The following is a 24,567-nucleotide window of genomic DNA, read 5'->3' as shown; positions in this document are numbered from 1 at the left end:
GTATGAACACTTCCCAGAGTCAAAGGCCCCAGTGCTTTGAACCTGGGAGATGAACTCAGCCAAGCAGAGCTCTAACAGCTTTTAGAGCTCTGCTGAGAGACCAGGAAATGGCTTGGGAATGGACACCTACCATCCTAGAGAGGCTTCAGTAAGGCCTGAAATGGGAAGAAATTGTTGCAAAGAAAGACAATCACAAACATGAGCACGAGAAGCCTCCACAGCCCCGTTAGCCACAGTCAGACAGAGTGTGCCAGGTCCCTGAAACATAAGTACCTTTCATAGGCACTAAATGCACTCTTTTCGGCTTCTCTTAGCTTCATTCTGAGGCCAGGGGATAAGCCTACTGTCACAGATGAGTAAATGTTATAATATGAATTGGAAGAGAGCCCAATTGCAAAGAAAGCCGAGCATCCGTGGGAGGGTGGCACAGCAGTGACTGAGGTGAAGGAATGCCAATCTCTCCGTTGCCACCACTCCACAGCCCTAAGAGTTCTGTGCCTGAGGAGGGGCTATGGAAAAGCCCGGTTCTTTTCCACTTCAGTGTTCCCTGTGCCCCAAACACTATTTTTCCAGCTTTCACAGGTCTGGCTCCTCCTCATGCATCAGAGTTCAGCTCAAAGTCAGCTCCTCAGAAGGACCCTTTCTCCCCACCCAATAATCCAAGCAGCTTAGCTGCCCTACAGCCTGTCTCAGCAACCCACTGTTGTCCTGCATGGATGATACCACATCCTCTGGTTGTCCTACTTATAAATATCTGCTTCTATGCTGAGCCGAATGCCCACGGAGGCAGGGACTGTGCCTTAGTTTCACCAGGACAATGCCTAGGACATAGGAGATGCCCAGGAAAGGTCGGCTGCATGAATGAAGGTATTCTAGAATAGCACTGTCCGATGGAACTTTCTGGAATGATGGAAATGTCCCATATTCTATGCTGCTCAATATGATAGTCACTATCCATAGGTGGCTCCTGAACACTTCAATGTGGCTCGTGCCAATGAAGAACTAAATTTTAAATTCAATTACATTTTCATTCATTTAAATTAAGATGTAAATAGCCATTACTGCCATATTGCAGAGTGTAGATTTAGAACAATCCTCTTAATCCTCAGAAAGATACGCAATGATTCTGAAAGAGCTAATCTGACTCAAAGAGGAGGTGCTACCCTGAGCCCAAGTTCGGTAATTTTGTGAGCTACTTGACCCCTCCATCATGCCCATGCAGCCTAGAAATTACCATAATTAACCTAAATAATATTTCTTCTGAGTGATATGTGAAACTGATGGTATATGTTATATAACCAGATAAATTGGGCCACATTTCCAATGGAATAGGCAAACATCTTTCTACATGATTGTTGCATACACACACTACTCAAACATCTTTAAAAAGAGTAAAATAGGCAATAACTTAAGCTACATCCCAAATGTATATTTAAACAAAATATCAAAATGCCAGGATCAGTGTCTTCTCATGGATTCAATGGCTGCGGCCTTTGAGGGTAGAGGCTGTGCCTGCCAGCTCAATATGTTCATCTCCAGGGGCCTGGCACAGCCGCGGAGAAGGCACTTCGCAAATATTTCCTGAACACAGGTAAATACCAAGAGCCATTCTGTTCAGTACCCAGGTTTATTTATTTTTCTGATTTTCTTTTCCCATTTATTGTGCTGATGTGCTCCACTGAAAAAGTAAAAGTGAATGTGTGGGCAAAGGCAGGTTGTAGAATAAAAGGACTTTCCCCACCATACACTCAAGTTATCCCGACAGAGCAGCCCAGGCAAGGAGTCAATATCAGCAGACTAGGAGAACAGGCCCAGGGAAGGCTCAGACCCTAACCCTGTCCAACCACCAAAGCCGGCTAGAATGAGAGCACAGGAGAGAAAAAAAAAAAGCAACACTAGCCAGGGTTGCCTTTACCTAGATACCAACAGCAACAGCCAGCTCGTTGACCCCAAAGTCTTGTTCTCAAAGCAATACCATCATGAAAATTCCAAGGATGGAAAAAATAGCACATGATGTAATCAGCAAGTAAGAAACCAAGCACTCCTTGTCAGCCTGATCTGGATTCAGTCACACTTGAGGTTTGCAGTTCTCGCTCTCAAAAAACCCGGGTCCCACCACCTCCTCTCACTTCTACAGCAGAGACTCATTGCCCTATTTTCACATTCCTTTAGGCTCCTATCTTAGAAACAGATCCAGATAGAGTTTATTCTTTTTTTTTTTTTTAATTGCATTTTAGGTTTTGGGGTACATGTGATGAACATGCAAGATTGTTGCATAGGTACACACATGGCAGTGTGGTTTGCTGCCTTCCGTCCCCTCACCTGTATCTGTCATTTCTCCCCATGCTATCTCTTCCCACCTCCCCACCCCCCCCGCCCCTCCCCCATTTCCCCCCAACGGACCCCAGTGTGTAGTGCTCCCCTCCCTGTGTCCATGTGTTCTCACTGTTCAACACCTGCCTATGAGTGAGAATATATGGTGTTTGATTTTCTGCTCTTGTGTCAGTTTGCTGAGAATGATGGTTTCCAGGTTCATCCATGTCCCTACAAAGGACGTGAACTCATCGTTTTTCCTAATCAAACTCCACAGCTTCTGCACGGCAAAAGAAACAGTCAGTAGAGTGAATTGGCAACCAACAGAATGGGAAAAAATTTTTGCAGCCTACCCATCTGACAAGGGGCTGATATCCAGAATTTACAAAGAACTAAAGCAGATCTACAAGAAAAAAACAAACAAGCCCATTCAAAAATGGGCGAAAGATATGAACAGATACTTTACAAAAGAAGACATACAGGAGGCCAACAAACATATGAAAAAATGCTCATCATCACTGGTCATCAGAGAAATGCAAATCAAAACCACATTGAGATACAATCTCACACCAGTAAGAATGGCGATCATTAAAAAATCGGGAAACAACAGATGCTGGAGAGGATGTGGAGAAATAGGAACACTTTTACACTGTTGGTGGGAATGTAAATTAATTCAACCATTGTGGAAGACAGTGTGGCGATTCCTCAAGGACCTAAAAATAGAAATCCCATTTGACCCAGCAATCCCATTACTGGGTATATATCCAAAGGATTATAAATCATTCTACTACAAGGACACGTGCACACGAATGTTCATTGCAGCACTGTTTACAATAGAAAAGACCTGGAACCAACCCAAATGCCCAACGATGATAGACTGGATAGGGAAAATGTGGTACAGATAGAGTTTATTCTAACTTGAACGTGGCAACCCCGCAAATAATTTTCAGGAGGATTAACAATCATGCCTTTCTTTTCTTCCACTTTTTCCTCCCTCTTTCCTCTCTCTCCTTTCTTTCCTCTCTTTATCCTCTCCCTTCTCCATTCTGATATAATGAATCACAGGCAGAATTTTCTGTTTTGATCTAGTTAGAAAAATAGTCTCATTGCCTCAATATTGACAGCAGCTGCAGCTGGACCGCCCCAGGCCAGGAATCCTTTGTCTGAAACAAACAAACAAAAAACTACCTCTCTCCATTCCCCCACTGAAGCCTGTCGCCTGCCTCTCAACTGGAAATCCAACCCACAGGCATTTACATCATGAGGTTTGTTTTTACAAGTTATAGCAAAAGGCAAAAATGAGCATGGTTCTCTGGCTACAGGGCAGATTTCCCAATGCCTCATTTGTTAGGAATGACATTTCTGTTAATGCCCTTGTATTAAAATTGCATGCCCGTATTTTAATTTCAACATAATATCATATCATGGCACTTAGTAAGAGAGGACCATCAAGAACCATTACAGGAAAGACATTACGGAACTTTATCCAACTAAGTTGTACAGTGACTTTTAGGCAGTGTTTCAAAACAGTTTCATTAAGTTTATGTTGGAGGAAAGAAAGAAGGAAAGAAAGAAAAGAAAGGAAAAAGCGGGGAGGGGGAGTGAGAGAGGAAGGGAGAGGGAACGAGAGAGAGGGAGGAAGGGAGAAAGAGACCTATGGGCCTACAGAGTAAAGACTCCTGATAGAAAATAGTATTTCTCCTCTTTGTTTTGCAATTTATCATTTGTTCTGTTATGCACTGTGGAAAGAATTGCTTTTCTTTAAATGAGTTTGATATTAAATCTCTTTTTCTACTGGATCAGATATTATTATATGTCCACCACGTCTGGAATCTGCTGTGCCTGAGAAGTATGTTTGGAAAAACAGATGCTAACATTGAGGTTTCTTTTCTGCTAAACGACAAACTTCCAAAAAGCACAAAGCAAGGTTTAACCAAATCTCTGCGGTAGCCATGACTGGGTGTTCAAAGCATATGTGACCAACACATCCAGAATGATACTAATTTCCTATGTGACAGGACAGTCCTGAAGATCATACACCGGAATTCTTCATTTTTATGGTTAATCATAAACAGGAGAAAAAGATCAAATGAGCCACCTTTCAGTCATGCATTTGGCATGCATTTTACAGCATAAGACAGACATGTCTTTACACCTGATTTGAGGAAAGGTAACGAGTGCATCATAGAAAACACAGATTCAGCGGCTTCCCTTGTACATGGTGAGGGCCTTCTCCAATACCACGAGTATCAGCTTCTCCTAGACTTGGTCGGAACTGGATCACAAATCCTTCAGAGGCTTTTTGCTTAAAATGGAGAGAGCAATTCTTTGCATAGCAGAAGGTGGTTTTCGCTCTTCCCAATTCTCTGACCTAGCAAAAATTACTGTCAACTATCTGCCCAGTTGAGGGATATTGATTCTCCTGTTGCCATGGTAACACATTAGTTGTCAGGTCTGTGTGACTCTCATACTCAGTGCCTAATCTGTTCCTACTGGCTTTTGGATTTTGACACTTTCTAAGCCTTAATTAGTTTATTTGATGGGACCCGCACATTTTATTTTTATACTAGTAGCTATTGAAAACATCGTCATCCAAAGAACAGATCACAGAGATAGAAATCGGTGTGCTGTCAGGCCGACCGGAGCTGACAGAGAGGGAGAGCAGAGTGGGAGGCACAGGCTCCGCATGCTGCTCCTCAGATATTGGGGAAAATCAAAACAGTTTTTGCCATCTGTCACACAGCACAGTGTGAAAATTATGAAGCTGTTCGCTTTGACGTTTGGGGAACATACTGCCACTGTGATTAGATCACAATAATATTACCCAGTCACTAAAGGTTTGGATCAATGTGCTTTAATATTTTTCTTCTCAGAAAATCTCAGTCTTAACTTATTTTTCCCTGTGAATGTCTGCTGAGCAATTCACTTAGAGATAAATATTTCACACAGATAAAGTACTTAGAATGGGAGTCAAAGGACAGCTGATGACTTAGTTAAGTTTAGAGTTAATAACAAAAGAAAATAAGAAGGTTAAAAAAAAAACTTTGTAAAAGATTGCTGTCCAGAACGAAGCATTATTCTGGAGCCATTCTCGAAGTATGGCCCACAGAACCCTGCCAGAAGTTGGAGAGTGGAGTCCAAGGAGCCTTTTAGGGAAACCAATAAATCAAAGAACAATTGTCATGCTAAACCTAAGAAATTATTGCCTTTTCACTTTGTTGGCCTTTACATTTTGATGCTAAAATAATCACAGTAAAACTGCTAAGTGGCTTAGCACAAATCAAGGCAATCTCTCTCTCTCTCTCTCTCTCTCTCTCTCTCTCACACACACACACACACACACACACACACCCCACACCCCCCCCCCCAACACACACACAGAAAGAGAGAGGGAGAGAAGGAGGGGAAGGAGGAGGAGGAAATTACATTTAAGAATATCTTTGGTGAATGAGTTTTAAAAAAAATCACTAGACTAAATCTTGGTCCTTAAGTATAAACCTTCTTAATAACCTATGTGACAAAATGGGCAAGTTGCAAAAAACACTTACATTGTATACTGAAGTGCAGTGGCTAACTCAAAGAAAATCACTTGTGTGATTGAGTGGAGAGTCAAACTAATTATTTTTTTAAATTAAAAAAAATGTAATAGAGATGGAGTTTCACTATGTTGCCCGTGCTGGTCTAGAACCTCTGGACTCAAGTAATCCACTGGCCTTGGCATCTAACCACTTTTTTAATGGAAAGCTTTTTCTCAAAAAACAACGGAAAAATCCAAGGCACTGAGACCACATATCAAGGACCTAGGGCTCACGGAGAAATTAGTTTTTGAACGTCCATTGCACTCCCTCGGAAAAACACTAAACAATCACTTCAGACCCAGGTCCTAAGTAACATCCTTTTTTTTTTTTTTTTTTTTTTTGAGACGGAGTTTCGCTCCTGTTACCCAGGCTGGAGTGCAATGGCGCGATCTCGGCTCACCGCAACCTCCACTTCCTGGGTTCAGGTAATTCTCCTGCCTCAGCCTCCTGAGTAGCTGGGATTACAGGCACGTGCCACCATGCCCAGCTAATTTTTTGTATTTTTAGTAGAGACGGGGTTTCACCATGTTGACCAGGATGGTCTCGATCTCTCGACCTCGTGATCCACCCGCCTCGGCCTCCCAAAGTGCTGGGATTACAGGCTTGAGCCACCGCGCCCGGCCCCCTAAGTAACATCTTATCCTGAAGTAGTAATAACAAAAATCCGCAGCAAGAAAATGACAGCCCAAGTTCAGCCCTAGGACACAGTTTTGTTTTCTTGGATAAGACATATTCCTGTCTTCTTTTTCATCTTACAGGATTTTGCCTAATAAGTTTCTCCATCCTACCTTAATAAGAAACACTTTATTCCATATTAACATTGACAAAATGCTTTGGGATCGAGAGAATCTTTAACATCAAGTATCCTTTACCAAGACGGAAGACAGGACTAAAGATGTGATATATTTTACCTTTTAATGAACACCATTCCCAATATCTATGATAAAAGATGCAGTAAAATTCTACTGCCTGTGTATCTTACACTATTTGAACAGACATCACAAGTCCTAATATTACTAAGGCATGACTAATGGCAGACTATGGCTTATGGTACCATGTTGCCAGCAGAGATTGGTATCTTCAACCAATGTAACCAATCCAGACTGTAAGATTAAGATCCAGATCACACTAATACCAGGGAAATCTTGAGAGGCAATTCATCTTGCAACATTGAGGAGTCAATGATTCAAACCTCCAAAAGCATAAAATCTTATTCCATAAACAGAACATTTATCATCTCAGGAATGAATGAAGCCAAATAAGTAAAAATAAGAACTCAATTTCTAATGTATGTTTTTCACAATAAATAAAATAGTAAACACTCTTCAGCAGGGACTGTTTCATAGCCTACATCCTCCAATCTTGGAAGGACTGGATTCTCAGTTTCACTATCAGTAAACGTAAAGAAAGGTCATTTGGTACTTACCTGACTCCAAGGCCATCCAAGCAGCGTGGCAGCCGGATCTGCTATCATGTCTTCCTCTCACAAATCTAGAAAATATAATAAAACAAGTATTAAAATCTGGCCTGGAAACCTTCCATACTTCCCTGTGTACTTCAGTTCTTCAATTCTGAAATGAATGGCAGCTTCAAGAAAAGGAGACAAGAAAGGGAGGAGGCCACATACTATTCTCAAGAAATTGTCCTCTGGAGCTCACCTCTGCACAAGCTCATTTTCTCTTTCACAAGCTATAAAAACAGTGATGCTTAATTTATGATGGCAGTGCCAGGATACTTCTTGTTTTAGGATACAAATCAACTTTATTATACAAAATTAAGGTTTTCATGTTTCTAAGTCTACTAAGGCTAAATATAACAAAAGCAACAACAGTCTCTAAAGAGCCTTATTTCAAATCCTTCACTGAAAAAAATTAAATGTTTAGTTTCACTAGTCCCCATTTCCAAGATTACCAAATTGACCTAACTAAATGTTATAAGAAGGAACGCTATAAATACCACCAAGTCTTTAAATGGAGAACATCTATTCATTCTTGGCTTGATGATCTTTACAGAGTAGGATGTTGTGACCTTAAATCCTTGGGACTACCTGGCATCTCCAGCCAACCTACCATTCTGAAATTCAACAAAAGCAGTATCAGGTCTCCCAGGTACCAAACAATTCCTTGAAACCAGAGAATGGAGTAGCTGATAACATCATCCCATTACTTTCCTCTGTTAAGTTATTAAGGAATAAAATACAGTTTGGAGGGTGAGAGTGAGGTTCTGGTATACAATTTCCTGGAGTGTTAGATGAAGCCCGTGACTCCATGACCAGGCATGTGTAGCAACAAGACTCTGTTTCATTGTTTTGACCTTTTCTTTTGTCAGTAATAGTGCTGCACATTTTAGATAATGTATCCAAATCTATTTTTGCACACTGCATTTGCATTAATTTATCATGAAATAGAATTTAACTATCTCAAGGTATTTGTGAATAACACCAGTTCTTTAAATAAAACAGACACCTTCACCCTCATCTTCATGGCCCAAATAAGGAAACAGGGCACACCTTTCTCTCTTAAAATGTTGTGATTCATAGTGTAGACGTAAATTCCATGATTCAGTCTGTTCTCCAGGTTTGGGGTTAAATGTTGTCAAACAAACCAAAACAAACTAGCTCTTAAAGACTCAACCCCTAGCCAATACTGCCCTTAATGTCTCTTTGTTTCTATTAATTCATTAAGTAATCAACAATTTTGTTCTCTTTGATAATTAAACCAACATGACCATAGCATACTGTCAAATGTTAGCCCCTCTTCACTAAAGGATTAAATTTTTCTAAAGCTTTAGTGCTAAGCAACTATGAATCATTTCAAAAACACAATTTTTAAAAATCCAGCAACTAGTCAATGGGCTCTTCAAAGACTTCAATAAACACCAAAATTAAAAACAGATTATGCGTAATCTGTATTTCTTAGTATTTCTCCTAAATTTCATTTCGCTTCACATTGCCTTAATCTTGTAAAATTATTGCTCACTAGAAACAAAATCCCTCCTGGACCCTCTGCTTTTCTGCTCTCTCATTTTAGCATTTAAAATATGCAAGGAAGTTTATCATCAGGGAAGAAAATAAAATTATGCCTCTCAATTTACAGGAGGGACAGTTTCTCTGTGCTTGCCAAAGGGAGATTTCATCACACCCAGGATCTGCATCAAATGCTTTAAAAAATAAATCTAGAATACCTGTTTCAGAAAGACAGGTCAACCTCAAGAAAAAAACGGGCTGTTACCTTAGTACACCCTGATTGCAGCAGTTGGCTACAAAGATTGACAGTCAACATATAACACCATTCTTTAGGAAGGGACTACTTGACCTTGTACTTACAATTAATTTTTATTCCTGTGGCAAAATACATATAACATATTTACCATTTTAACCATTTTCAAATGTGCCATTCAGTGGCATTAAGTACCTTCACTTTTTTGTGCAACTTTGCCTGCTGTCTAGTTACAGAACTTTTTCATCACCCAAGAAAGGAACCCCACACCCATAAAACCGACAATAATTTAAATCATGGATTAGATGCTGGGCTTGGGTGAGATTTCCTTAACTCTTTTCTTCCTGTCTTGGTAGATGATAATAGTTGGAAGCAGGGGGTCTGGGGCCTGATTGCCCATATTTAAATTCTCCTTTTACAGCCATCCTGGGAACATTGCTCAATCTCTCTGAGCTTTATTGTCCTCCTCTATGAAATGGGAACAATTATAAGACTTCTTACAGGGCTCTGGGGCATAAACTAGAACCCTGTAACCGGCTCAGCTCAGTGTCTGGCAAGCATGAAGAATTCAATATATGCTTCCTATATTTATTAATTTATATTTTTTATTACACCTTCTGTATATCAGGCACCACTCTAAATGCTGTGTAAACATGAGCTCTTTTAAACCCCTTAGTTCTATAAGGTAATTATTGCTACTAACTTCATTTTATCTGTGTGGAAACTCAAGTGCAGAGAGGTTAAGTAACTTGCCCAAGGTCACACAGCTCATAAGTGAAGGAGCCAGAATTTGAAACTCCAGAGGCCATGCTGTTGAACATTCTGCATACTCCACTATATTATTATCAGTTATCACACTAACCCTGAAATACATATGGTTAGTCTATTCTCATCATTTTTACTTCATGAAGCAATTTAATATTGATAAAATAAAAATCATCCCTATCCCTGCCTTCTTCAAGCAGCATCTTGAAGTGTTTGTGTGTTCTCTCACCATTTTCGCTTCTCATTAAATGTGTGATTTTACACCATCATCAAAAGACTGGACATTCAATTTACTCGCTGTTTTGCACCATGATGTTATAGCAAATAACTTAAAATATTTTATTCCCATGAATGTCTGTAATAATACTTGAATTAGTCAGCCCTTTGTACTTCCCATCTATGGATGTAGGTACACTACACCCCTGACACACACTGAGGGGCAATTTCTGTGCAGCTGGTTAGCTCACATAAAATCAAGAACTTGCATCAAATTCTGGGGTAAGATGTTAGAATAATTAGAACCACAAGGAAGGTTGGAGCTCTGCCAGGTACAAAAAAGTCACGGTTCGTTAGCTCATCCTGTGGCCCTAGGGCACTGTGTGGGAAACAATCCCGGTCACAGGATGGAGGAGAAAGGAGATTATGAAAAAACCAGCACATAAGTTACAAAAGTCCAAATTTTACAGAAAGTGAGGGAAACTAACATCAACCAGCACATGTGCATTCAGAGTGGGGATGAGATGCCGGTCTAACAAACAGCACTTCCAGTTACCATCAATTATTAGCAGAGATCTTCATACTTAAACAAAGCAAGCCTACTGGAAATCCAGGACAAGCTGCTTCATTACATGATTAAAAAATTATACAGGTTCTGATAAAATAAATTTCCCTGGAGGCACAATTGTTGTTTCACACCTTCAAAAGGATGAAAGGGCCTCATATTACGTGTAGGGATGTCAAATTTAATTTCTTCCCTTTTTTTCTCTTTTTCTTTAATTATAAAAGCAATACCTGCTTATTATACAGAGTTCAAACAATACAGAAGTATGTTGATTAAAGTTCCCCTCTTAACCATCACCATCTTCAAATCCTAGTCCTCAAAGGTGACTGCTGCCAACACTTCAGAATAAGACTTTCAGACTCCTGTCCTATTTATCAACAAATATTTTTGCACATACATGCATGTACATGGATATGCAAATACATTGGTATATACATTCAAAAGTCAAATTTTGTTATTAATCACAGAAAAAAGTATAAAAAAATGAAAAGATAAATTGAAGCACAGCTTAAAAGACATATCAGGTTTGCTGATACCCCCAAAATTATATTGAATTGAATTGAATTGCAGAGAAAATGTTAAAATGAACTTATCTTTTAGCTGAGAATACAAAACATCATTCTATAAATGACGTATGTATTTGTAATTCCAAACTGGGGCCAGTTTAGGGTAACTGGTTATATAATCATGCATCCTCATCAGAAGCAGACCTATAGAACCACCATCTTTGACCATCTGTCAGATGATGCTTACAAACAGGAAAAATGTGCTACATACACTCATTGCTGTCCACATTCTTGCTCATTTGAGTTGACATTCTCTCCAACAGCATTGCTCATACATTGCTCCCCTGCTCAAAATATCCTTCCTCAACTTTGTATCTTTCCTCCACCTACCTAAGGCTCATTTATGCTTCAAGTGATAGCTTGTTTTCTCCCACCCTTGCAAAGACTTTTCTTGATTGCTCTGACCCAATGAGATTATTTTGTCTTCTGAAAGCTACAGAGTAGGGCTTACCATTTTGTGCTCAATCAACCGTTTTACATGAGCTTCACTTTGTCCCCACCTAAACTGTATGCTTCGGCTTAAGGGCATCTCAGATACTCCCAGGTTGTCTGGCATGATATATGTAGTACGCATTAAAACAATGTTTGATGAGAAATTCATTTCATTTGCTGGGGGCTATTGTCAGATGTCAACCAGTGTTCATGGCTTAAACCTCAAATAAGAAATCAAAGATGATTTCCCTACAGCTTACGAGTTCTAGATTATAAGAAAAAGAAAGAACATTAACAAGGATTTCTTAAGGCCCCTTAAAGACTCCATAGGGTCATTAAGCCCTCCCTAAAATTATTACCAGAACTGGGTGTGTTTAACTATGTGCATTGGGGCTGAGAGGAACAGGTCCGTGTGCTTTTGTCAGATGACGCAGAGAGTCTATAGAGTCTATACCTCCAAAGGGTCAGGAAACATTATTGAGGTCACACAGCAGACATAGAAGGGAAAGTGTTCAGGAAGGGGTAGTGGTGTTTGTGTGGCAGTGTGGGGCTTAGATAACACAAGGGACTATGCCTCTTTCCATGGATGGAAGAAACTGCAGGAGCATTTGTTTCCATCCCTCCATTTCAACTGGCTGCTCAAATAGTTGGCATTAATAAACTATCTACTTTTTGATATTTTTCAATGAGCAGAAATTCCCTTTATGGCAGGAAATTGCAGCAGGGAGGGTTGTAATGAGAAAAGCGCCTCAGGCCAGAGAGGGTTTACATGAAAACAAGGTTTGCACTTTAATATGATCTCAAACCTCAGTACACCACTCCACATTCAGTTACACACACCACACACTGCAAATTCCTATTTCTATTGGTATTTGCTTATGCATAACTGATATGAATGATCCTAATAATAAAACATGCCTCTAAAAACCCATGTAACCCTTCAGCTCCTTAGAGGATATTAGTAAGAATGATTCTAATGCACAATACCAAGCCAAAGAGAAGTCCAGTGTGCAGAGCTCATTATTTCTGAAACTTGTCATGCCCTGCAAGAGAAAAAAAAAAAAAAAAAAAAAAACATCGTTTGCTCTGACTTAAATTAGAACTGGTTTCCCACTGAGTATTGTGTTGAATCTGGCAGGATAACAGATGATGACTTAGACAATTACACATCCATCTTGAGAGGAGACTGAACCCAGTAGTACTAGACATATCTCAATTTCAAATGATGGAGGCAATTACACCTTTACAAGCCTGGAGGGAAAGTTCCGATTTCCTGGGAATCAGGATATCTGGGTTTCAGTTCTGAGTTTGGCATTAATAGATATGTGACCTTGGACAAATCAGTTAATCAGATTTCCCTCATTTGTAAAATGAGTGGGTTGGATTCTGATTTCTTCTGGCTTCCTTCCAGCTCTAGGATTCTAAAACTCAAGTCTTACTTTGAAGGCAGAGAAAGGAGTAAGAGATTTTTAATTGGAAGAAAAAGTGAAGAAAGAGATTTCTCTACCCATAAGAAATGAATCTTAAAAAACTCATGTTGCATTACAATTCTATAAGGTGGATCCTGTTGTTTTATTAGATAGGTAAATATGCTGCCTTTGATAACTTACGGCCTAATATTCATGCTTTAGGTTTCCTAGCCATAGCCTCTCTGGAGGTGAGAGAGGCTTGGTGTTTGCTTACTTAAACGAAACACCTACGGGCAATAGCGTCAACTTCCAAAAGATGATTGTGTTTGCTCATTTTGCATGGTCACATATCAGGATTTCTGAAGTCCAGTTTACCTAGGACCAAAAATCACTTTAGAGCTCTTCTTTTCATTTAACAACTCTCAGTGGTCACCTACTGATATGGTTAGGCTTTCTGTCCCCACCCAAATCTCATCTTGAATTGTAATCCCCATAATCCCCATAATTCCCATGTGTCAAGGGAGAGACCAGTGGAGATAACTTAATCATGGGGAAGTTTCCCCCATGTTGTTCTATTGATAGTGAGTGAGTTCTCAGGAGATCTAATGGTTTTACAAAGGGCTCTTCCCTCTTCACTGGGCACTTCTCCTTCCTGCTGCCTTGTAAAGATGCCTGCTTCCCCTTTGCTATCTGTCATGATTGTAAGTTCCCTGAAATCTCTGGAAACATGCTGAACTCTGAGTTAATTAAACCTCTTCCCTTTAGAAATTACCCAGTCTCAGGCAGTTCCTTATAGCAGTATGAAAACAGACTAATACAGCTACCATGTGTGCTGGGAAAGAGGGACACCTCAGCGAATTTGGTCTTAAAGACTGATAATTCTTTTTAATGTGTGTAGCTCTCTCATCTTTTACCAATGCCTAAGGAGATAAGAATAATTTATCCCCTTCAGTGACCATATGTCAAAGGAAAACAAGAACGTGTACATATGCTTTTGACTTGAGAACAATTTCTTCCAGAGCTAAGAAGAAAGGCATAGAATAGTCTCTTTTACGTCCTCTTTAGGGAATGGCCAACCCTCTTTAAGATGGAAGAGTTAGAACAATGTCTCCTAGAGGCATTGTTTATTTCCAAGGATTTAGGATCCATTACTCTGTCACCAGGAAGTAAAAATACCTAATAACTTGGACCAAAAGATTTCTGAATTCTACAGCTCAATTCTAGAGTTAAGTGAATACAATTGCCCATGGAACACATTGCTGATATAGATGAGTTTCCTTTTCTTAGTTGCAGAATATACCAATGGTCACTTTCCTCTCTGAAACCATCAGTACTGCCAGGTTATCTTTTTGTATCTTTTCTTCATAATGAATTGCTGAAGAATCATATTTTCTCCTGTGGATATAGTTAGTCAATTACTTATAATATGCAGCCAGATTTTCTATCTTGGCAATGTTTTCTTTAAGTAGAAGGAAATAATTATTAATACAATTAAATGGTTGATTATCCAAATCTCTTCACATTCATTTTTATTTTTAGTGCTTCTACGTCTTATATTCAATAAAGTTATGAAGACCTACCCTGTGCTGGATGTCTTGCTGGGTGATGGTGATAGAGGGAAGGTAAAACACCACCTTCAACATCATGACAGAAAACAAGCCATTTAACACAAGAAAATAATGTCTCTATTTTCTTTGGTGAAAATTACGACTCACAGTATTTCAGAGTAGAAGCCGTCCAGGAGCAAGAAGAACTGCATACTTATTAATTTACCTAGCCTATCTGAGCATCTGATGGTCCTCATCTAAAAATGAAAACCTGCCTTATAAGTCAGTTATGAGGATTAGATTGGATAAGTTTTCTAGGACCTTCTATCCATCTGCTTGGCCTGCCGAAACAAAATACCACAGACTGGGTAGCTTAAACAACAAAAATCTATTTTCTCAAAGTTCTCGTGGCTAGAAGTCCATAATTGAGGTGCCCTCGAGTTTATGTCTAATGAAGCCTCTCTTCTTGACTTGTAAACAGCTACCCTTGTATGTGGGGGACTAGTGGGGGAGAGAAGAGGACAGAGAGAGAGAGAGAGAGAGAGGGGGGCAGAGAGGCAGGCAGGCAGACAGACAGACACAGACATCTTATGTTTCTTTCTCTCCCTTTAGGGATACCAGTCCTTTGGATTAGAGTTCGCCCTTAGGACCTCATTTAGCCTTAATTACCTCCTAAAAATTCTTATCTACAGATGTAGTCACATTGGGCATTAAGGCTTCAAAGTATGAACCTTAAGGGAATACAATTCAGTCCATAACTGACCCTTATCACAATTCTTGGCACATGAGTTAACATTTATTGGGAGCTCACTGCAACTGCCACTGTTATTTTTCCAAGAGTAGAATATTTTCCCCATAAGTTCATGAAATGTTAGGAAGATTGCTTTATTATAAAAGTGAAAAAGAAAATGACTGTAAAATCTTTTTCAAAAGATCCTGTCTCCTCCCCCTCTTGCTTTTCACCACCTTTGAAAGGGATTGTATTCCTTATGCTGAAACCCGGTATCTGTGGACTGGGGTCCCTACTAACACATCTGGCCCTCTTTCTGAGGTTGGTCACTAGTTATGGTACTCAGTAGGCTCAGCCTCTCAGCCCTGCAGAGGCTACCTCCACAGCCCATGATTCTCAGCTCAGTTAATCACACGCCTAAGCACTGCATTGCTGCCTGCTGTAATACCAACACAGCTGTTCTGCTCCATAAAGCGGGGTCCAATCTGCACACAGGAGCCATTACAGTATTTCTCTGTGCTTTAATGAACAAGCTTTGAAAGCAAAACACTTTCCAAAATGAACCTCCACAACATCCACTGTGACTCTTCTCTTGGCACAGAGAGAAAAGCTATCACTTTAGGAAATTGTGACCATTTGCTGGAACCTCTGCAGTGGGCTTTCAAATATAATTTTCTTCATAAAAATCTGAGAGATGAGCTGATAAGAAAGAGAAGCTATTTTCTCATTCTTTGATGATACAAAATAATGCTCCTTTTCAATGGATAATTGACAATGCAAATACTACCTAAAAATTTGCATCTTATATGCTAACTTGCCTTCTCAAAAATAAATGTTTGCTGAGAACTTGGGTGGATTTGTTCGCAAGTAAGTCCATAGAGTCAGAGACCCTTGATATTAATGGTAGATACCAACTGGTTTTCCTGGCATCAGATGGGTAAACCAAGGATGTAAGGGCTGCCCAAAGGATAAAAGTACAAATTAAATATATAACTTACTATAATAAAGTAAATTAAGGAAACTTAACATCTAATAAACTTTTTACCTAAATTAGGAAAATCTCTATAAGTACTTGAGCCATTGTAATCCAAATACTCACATGGTGACTTGCCTCCTGATATTAAAATCAAAATGTTTCTTTACACATTCTTAAAGAAAAGGCACACATGATGAATTCCCGGAAACCTCTATATTCGGCGTGCCAAAGGAAATGGTAAATCAAAGTAGGAGTGAGAGTTAACCCTATGAAATGAAGGTACCGTGTCATGAGAACTTCCAGGGCCAAAAGAAGGTTATGTAATTTTCTCAAAGTAAGAGGGACTTTCAGTAAGAGGGACTGTTATTTTAGCTTAAGGGGGAAATAGAACACAACCTCTATGGGTGATATTCCATCCCTACAAATCACACTCACCCACCCACAGAAACCTATTTTTTCATTTCCACTGTCCACACTCTAATCCAAGGTATTATCATCTCTTCCTTTAGCTCCTGCATGAGGGTATTTCTTGCTGCTACTCCCATTTATATTCTTTTTCTCTCCTAATCCAATTTTTTTTCATTTGATAAAATACACATAACAATTTACTATTTTATTCATATAGTTTAATGTCATTAAGTACATCCGCAATGTTGTACATCACAAGTACTCATTTCCAGAACTTTGTCTTCTGAAACTGAAGCTTTGTAGCCATTAAACAAAGAGTAGCTGTACCCCCTCCCCCGTTACTATTTTCTGTCTCTATACATTTGCCTATTCTAGGTACCGTATATAAGTGGAACCATACCATATCTGTCCTTTAGTGTCTGGTTTGACTTAGCATAAGGTTTTCCAGATGTTGTGGCATGTATCTTCATTTCCTTTCTTTTTTAAGGCTGGATACTATTCCACTGTAGGTATGTACCACAATTTGCTCATCTATTCATCTGTTGGAGGACATTTGAGTTGTTTTCACCTTTCGGCTGTTGTAAATAATACTGCTATAAACATTGGTGTACAAGAATCTTTTGAGTCTCTGTTTCCTATTCCTTCAGGTATATACCTAGAAATAAAATTGCTGGATCATATAGTAATCTATGTTTAACTTTTTGAGGAATTGCCATCCTGTTTTCCACAACAGCTGCACAATTTTACATTCCCAACAGTAATGCACAAGGTCTCCAATTTCTCCACTTTCTCACCAACACCTGTTATTTTGCAGGTTTTGTTGTTGCTTCCCTTTGTTTTCTAATAGCCAGTTAGTAGCTTTCTAATGAATTTGAAGGAGTATCTTACTATTTCTATTTGCATTTTCCTAATGAATAGTGACATTGAGCATCCTCTCTTGTGCTTATTGGCTACTTACAGATCTTCTTTTGAGAAATGTTTGTTCAAGTCCTTTGCCCATTTATTGGATTGGCTTTGTTTTGTTGTTGTTGAACTGCAGGAGTTTTTAATATATTTGGAATATTAACACCTTATCAGAGAGATAATTTACACATATTTTCTCCATTCTGTAGTTATCTTTCCACTCTCTTGATAGTGTCCTTGGATACACAAAAGTTTTTACTTTGATGAAGTCCAAGTTACCTGTCTTTGATTTGTTGCCTGTAGTTTTAGTGTCATATCCAAAAATTATTGCCAAGTTCAACGGCAGGAAATTTTCTCTTATGTTTTTTTCTAGGAGTTTTATAGTCTTATCTCTTACATTTAGGTCTTCATTCTATATTGAGTAAATTTTTGTGTATCACAAGGTAAGTATTAAACTTCATACTTTTGCATGTGGATATCCAGTTTTCTTAGCACCATTTGTTGAAAAGATGATTTCCCCCATTGGACAGCTTTGATGTACTTAATCATATATGCTAGGGTTTATTCCTTATCCAAAATACTTGGGAACAGAAGTGTTTCACATTTTGGGATATTTACATGATACTTATCAGTTGAACAGCCCTAATCTGAAAATCCAAAATGCTCCAATGAGCATGTCTGTTAGTGTCATGTTAGCACTCAAAAAGTTTCAATTTTGTAGCATTTAGAATTTCTGATGTTTGACCTGTATGTGTATGTTTGTGTATGTGAGTATGTATGTATGAACCTGTCCTTATGCTAGTATCACACTGTTTTGATTATTGCAGCTTTGTAGTAAGTTTTGAAATCAGAAAGTGTGAGTCCTCAAACTTTTTTCTTCTTTTTCAACATTGTTTTGGCTATAAATTTTGTATCACTTTAATTTGCATCACATAAATTTTAGTATCACTTTAATTTCTGCAAAAAACTGGCATTTTGATAGGACTGGTATTAAATTTGTAGATCATTTTGGGTAACATTGTCATCTTAACATTATTAAGCCTTCCACTCCATCAACACAATATATTTTTGCACTTATTTATGTCTTTTTAATTTCTTTCTGCAAGGTTTTGCAGTTTACAGTTCAATTTAACCTTGACACACCAGCCAGAGGAAGCTTTTAAAATTATCAGTGAAATTGTGTCTGCCTAAAACATTTCAGTGACTTCCCAATGACCTTGAAAATATAGCAATATCCATACAGTTTTCCATTAGCCAGTTTGCCTTCTCCATTATCTCATATGATTCTTCACTCATTCTCCCACCCCTCATTCTCCACTCTCCAGCCACTGTGTTCTGTGATCAGTTTCTAGAACTTGCCAAGCTTTTCTCACCTCTAGGTCTTTTGTATACATTGTTTCCTCTGCTTGAAACAACTGTCCCCCCTTGGGTTTCTTTCATCTCTTAGGTTTTGCATAAATATAATCCCTTCAAAGAGTCCATTTCTAATGATCCTTGGTAATTAGTTTCCCCATTTTATCACTACTTCCTGCCTCTCTCCTTCACAGCACTTAGTTCAGTGCACAGCTAGGTCCAGTCGTCCCTGCTTATCCTCAGGGAATACATTCCAAGACCCCTAAGCATATATCTGAAACCTCAGAAAGTACAGCACCCAACACACATTGTGTCTTTTCCTATACATAAATGCACTTCGGATACATTATGAAGTCATATTAGGGTTACTTGAACATATGTGCAGTGATACCAGGACAGTTAATCTAATAACCGAGACAGTACAAAGTGACCAACAGGCAGGTAGCATAGACAGTGTGGAGACGCTAGACAGAGGTACGATTCCTGTCCCAGGCGGGACAGAGTGTGATGGCACAATATTTAATCACACTACTCAGAATGGCACACAACTTAAAACTTAAAAATTATTTATTTCTGAAGTTTTCAACACAGTATTTTTGGAGCACCATTGATTGCAGGTAAGTGAAACTGCAGAAAGGGAAACGGAGGATAAGAGGAGACTTGTGCATTTGATTGTGCTTTTCTCTGTGCATTTTCTGAATCCCTCAGGGTAAGAGACTTAGCTATGTCCTCTGAGCCTGACACATTGTTGACCTGCAGGAAAATGTAATTAAATGAAAATTATCAATATCATCCGGTAGCATGCAGGCACAAAAGTCTTGTCAAGATTTTCTTTTCTCCAAGGCCAGCTTATCTTCTTTTCATTCTGGGTTCTGCTATTACCTGAAGAGTGTTCAGAGTACCTGCGTGGAATCCCAGAACAAGGAGGTGAACTGCTGAGAACGACAGCACAGGTAGGGTGGCTGTGCAGGTGTGTCTGAAGTACAAGAGCAGGTTTATCCTGTGGCAGAGAACTTTCCGAGGTCCACGCACTTCTCCATCCTCTCCTGGTGTCTCAGATAGGATAGAGAGAAACTTCTTTCAGAATGGCCCCCTCCAGCAGTGTTCTTCAGGCCCTCTATAGCATGCATGATGGAAATGTCCAGAGATGAGGCCAGCCAACCCTCCTGGGCGTCATTACACAAGAAAATGAGCTCTCTCATGGGAGTTTGGAACACGCTGTTCCTACTTTGCTGTTTCTCAGGAATTAGGCATCAGAAGTGATCCCAGCACCTTCACAGGACCAGCTTTTACCAAGAAGCTCCCAAGATAAAAGGGCCACACAGACTGTCCTGCTGCTGGGGGCAAATTGGAAAATCCACACAGTTTTGAGTTCTTTGTGATCATCCAGTACCCAAACAGGGCACTGGCTTCTCTCATTTCTCCTATGGATCCTTCTTTTCGTTCACTTCCGGTCCTGGGAGGTTTCCATATTTTTCTATCAACTCTATTAGACATTTTCAGGATTCTTATAACTTTTGAGGATTTTTGCCTGTATTAAATAATGTTTGGAAATACATATTTTTGCACATATAAATACAATATTTCACATAAATATTTTGCATCAGAACACTATCTCATGGCACAACAGTGCAACTATAGCTAACCCTAATTTACTGTATATTTCAGAATGGCTGGAGAAGCGTATTTGGAACATTCCCAATTTGGGCTGATGATGGATGATTAGAGTGATGTGTATTCTGATTACCTTGATTGGATCAGTACACATCATGTGCTTGCATCAAAATATCACATGTACCCCATAAATCTGTACAACTATTACGTATTCAGAAAAATTAAAAAAAAATTCCAATTACTCTGACTGTAAAAGTAATCTCAGTTTGGATCTCCTATTTACTACAGTAGTTACCTTAAATGATCTTATGAGAAATTTACATGCAGTGAAACACTACTTATTGGTTCTACTTTAATCAATAAATTCTACTGTCACTTCATAGTACCTAGAAAATTGTATTACCTGTGGGATTTCTGCTTTCATGAAGTTAATGATACTTTTTCAAGCCTAAACATTGACATTTTCAATACTTTTCTCCAGTGTTTGGAAAATTTTTTTTCATCCTGTTTAGTGCTCATAAATACTGTTCATTTGTCTACCTGAATAACTAGTCAAACTTTCTAGCAAAGTTACTTAACACTCAAACAGAAAAAAAAAAAAAAAAAAAAAAAAAGCCTTGTCAAGGTCAGCAAGGAACAGAAACACTCCACAGTGATGGCTGATAGTCTGAGACATATCAAGTCCCACTGAACCACATCCACTTTTGGCCTACAAAATCAGTGATTTACAGAGCAGATCTTGTCAGAAGAAGGAAAAGTTTAAACTCTACATCATTAAAATCAGTGTTGAAAGGTCCTTTGGTCCAGTGTCACAGCTCACTCTACAGCTTCAGGGCATTGTGTTTCTTCATTGTGCACAGTGAAGAACAAAGTTCAGTTCTAAAACCTCCAGATAGCCCTAAAATCATCAACTCAGTGCCAAGTCAATTTTGGTGACAGAATGGACTTTACCATCTTCCATACATTCAACAGACACATACTATTGAAGCCTGCTTCCCAAGCATGTGCTAGGATTCTCTGATGAACAACACCTTGCTCATCTGTGAATAAGACCTTGCTTCCACCCTCGTGAGGCTCCCTGCTGAATGCAGATGTCTTTAGAACATAAGATATGCCTAGAAAATGCCAGCAATTGCTACATTTTCTTGTTTTCCAGGCAAATCTACAAACTTAGAGATGTTCCTGGATACATTGATTGACGTAAGTTCTCCCGTGTATCCAGCAAAAAATTTTCTGGTAGTAAAGCCAAGGGCAAAATGAAATATTCTATATACTCTAAGATATCTGAGATTAAAGCATTCAGAGTCTCTCAACAACAGAGCAATTTAGGTAATTCCTTGCACCTTTTGCTATATAAAAAGCAAGGAGACACTTTGAGAGGTTGAGGTGGGGTGGATTGCCCGAGGCCAGGCATTCGAGACCAGGCTGGCCAAATGGTGAAACCCTGTCTCTACTAAAAACACAAAAATTAGCTGGGTGTGGTGGCACATGCCTGTAATCCCACCTACTCAGGAGGCTGAGGCACAATAATTACTTGAACCCAGGAGGCAGAGGTTGCAGTGAGCTGAGATCATGCCACTACACTCCAGACTGGGCTACACAGCAAGACTGTATCTCAGGGGGGAAAAAAGTAACGGGAGGTAAACAGGTAAAACTGAAATTCTGTTTCCTGGGGAATGGAAGAGGAAGGGTGGGGAGATATTCGAGATAGATGGGCAACCTCTGCCACTCACACAAATGATTTTTCATTTAATTCTAAGATTTTGCAGATGTCAAAGAACCCTGACCCTTTAGGTACTAGCGTTCTGTTTATCTCAAAAAGCCTGGAGCCCTGACATACCCAACATCTAGTCCTCCAGGCAGCACCTGGGGACACAGTGCTGCTCCCACAGGACAGAGATGTTTCTCAGCTGCTGCAATGGCAGGATCTCCAATGCATACATATCTCAAGCCTTTGTCAGGAGGGTTCTTCCAGCATTTATCTTTCACTCTTAGTGAGGTCATTATATCTGAAGGCTTATTCTCTGCGTTGTTGATAATCTGCTTATCTTACAACAAAGCAGGGGTGACTTATTCTTTCAACACAAATTGAGTGCCTTCTGTGTGCAGGATACTCTGCTAGGGGCTGGGAATCAAACAGTAAATGAGACAGATGCAATGTCTGTCCTAAATGATTTCACAGTCTAGAAGCTGAAAATACTAAGTAATGTGGGGTGCAGAGCAGGTGTGATATGTTATAGCAAAAGATAGGGGCCTGAATCAGTCTTGGGAGCTCTGAGAGTCTTCCCAGAGGCATAATATCAAAGCAAATAAACCAGCAAAGAAGGCATTAACCAGCAAATGAAGTAAAGGGTATTGAGGGAAGTTAGGTGGTTATGTCAGGTTAAGGAAAAAAATATATTGGAAATCTAATCGCCAAGGGACTGGATGCTTTCAAGGTCCTGAAAATCCCAGTGTGGTTAAACCTAAGAATCTAAGATGGGAAGGGAAGTGACATGAAAGGAGCCCAGGAGAACCTTGAAGGTGATGTGAGAGAGCTCTGCCTCTATCCTATAGAAAGGACAGTCAGGGAATTCTAAGCTGAGAAGTCACAGAATTCACTCATTCCACCAGCTCGGAGAGCCAGCTACATTTTGGTGACAGGATAGATTTCACCATCTTCAATTCATTCATTGGACAGGTACTATTCAGGCCTGCTTCCCAAGCATGCCCCCTATGCTTGGAATCTCTGATAAACACAACCCTGCTCCTGAGGCAGGAAACCTAAGGCCAATTGACGCCAACTTCCTAAAGCTCAACCTAAAGGAAAACCCCATTTCCCCAGCACAGTAGCAGAGGATCAAAGGACTCTCCCTGCAGCCCTTCTCCTCCACCTTGGCTCAGATAGAAGAGGAGAGTAGAGTGCCTTGGATTGGCCGCAGGCCAGCAGGGACCATGCCTTCATCTGCATAGGGCACCAATTCACCTCAGCCTTTTATTAGCCACAGGCCGAATCCTTCATCCAGATAATGGGTAACTGATAACCTCAAATGGGGTCCTTAAAGCCCAGAAAACTGTGGATCCTGAGCTGCTTGCTGGGGCTCACTCCCACCCTGAGTGTTCTCGCTTTCATACATTCCTGTGTTTGCTGCTCCATTTCTGCATTTCATTCCTCTGCTACTTTGTGCATTTTGTTCAATTCTTCATTCCAAATGTCAAGGATCTAGACAGCTCGCCGTCAAAACCCTCCACCGGTAACACTTCTGCCCTTATGAGGCTCCCTGCTGAACAGAGATGTCTTTATCAAAGTATTAAGATGACAAATGGGTAGCAATTCTTAAGAAGCCAAAATGTATGCAGTCCTGGCTCAGAACAGCTCCCAGGACTAGGTGGTGGGTCACCACGGAAGAGGTAAAAGGAGAAAAACTCTGATAGGACCTTGGTCTCTGTGAAAACAGCACTGGGCTGTAGGGGAAAAAAACGGTGCCACAAGGAACGCTCCCTGGGTGCCCTTCAAGGCAGGGAGAAATAAGGAAAGCAGGAGATAAACGTCAGTGAAGTTTTAAATAAATGGTTGTTTAAAGGCGGGTTCATACCAGGGCCTCTGCAGCCTTATTACAGCACATTTAGAATTTTTCCAAAACACTCTTATAAGATAATTAACCTAATTTGGCGTGTTACAAAGTCATTTGAAATCTCCATTTGGTGAATGAAATAATATATTCACCAGCATGTGTATTTTAGTGATAACTCTGTTTATCAAGGGCCAGAGGAACCCAATCTGCAGGCGCGTGCCTCCGTGTGAACCTAGGGGCTGGTAATTATCTCTTGCCAGACTTGCCACCTGTAATAAGTTTGTTTGTGATGTGGCTCAGTTTTTAAAACAATACGTTTGTCTCTAGAGACCCCCATCTGAGGATTTACACATAATACGATAAAACTGAAAGGAGGGAAGGATCCCACACTAATCAAAACTGCCATTAAGATATACTTAA

The 24,567-nt window shown here is 39.8% G+C and overlaps 1 protein-coding gene across 4 annotated transcripts in view; it reads right to left on the bottom strand.

Annotated features, from left to right (window-relative positions):
• Nucleotides 1-24,567, bottom strand: part of LOC120367205 (protein GVQW3-like) — a 693,292-nt gene that overhangs the window by 223,095 nt on the left and 445,630 nt on the right. For all 4 annotated transcript variants that reach the window (XR_012518800.1, XR_012518797.1, XR_012518798.1 and 1 more), the window contains one exon: nucleotides 7,318-7,382. The gene's annotated coding sequence lies outside the window, so the exon portion shown is untranslated. The remainder of the gene's footprint in view (nucleotides 1-7,317; nucleotides 7,383-24,567) is intronic.

The sequence above is a fragment of the Saimiri boliviensis genome, chromosome 8, assembly GCF_048565385.1.
Source record: "Saimiri boliviensis isolate mSaiBol1 chromosome 8, mSaiBol1.pri, whole genome shotgun sequence".
Lineage (NCBI taxonomy): Eukaryota > Metazoa > Chordata > Mammalia > Primates > Cebidae > Saimiri > Saimiri boliviensis.
Note: the sequence above shows the minus strand (reverse complement) of the source record. Positions and strands in the feature narration are given on the sequence as shown.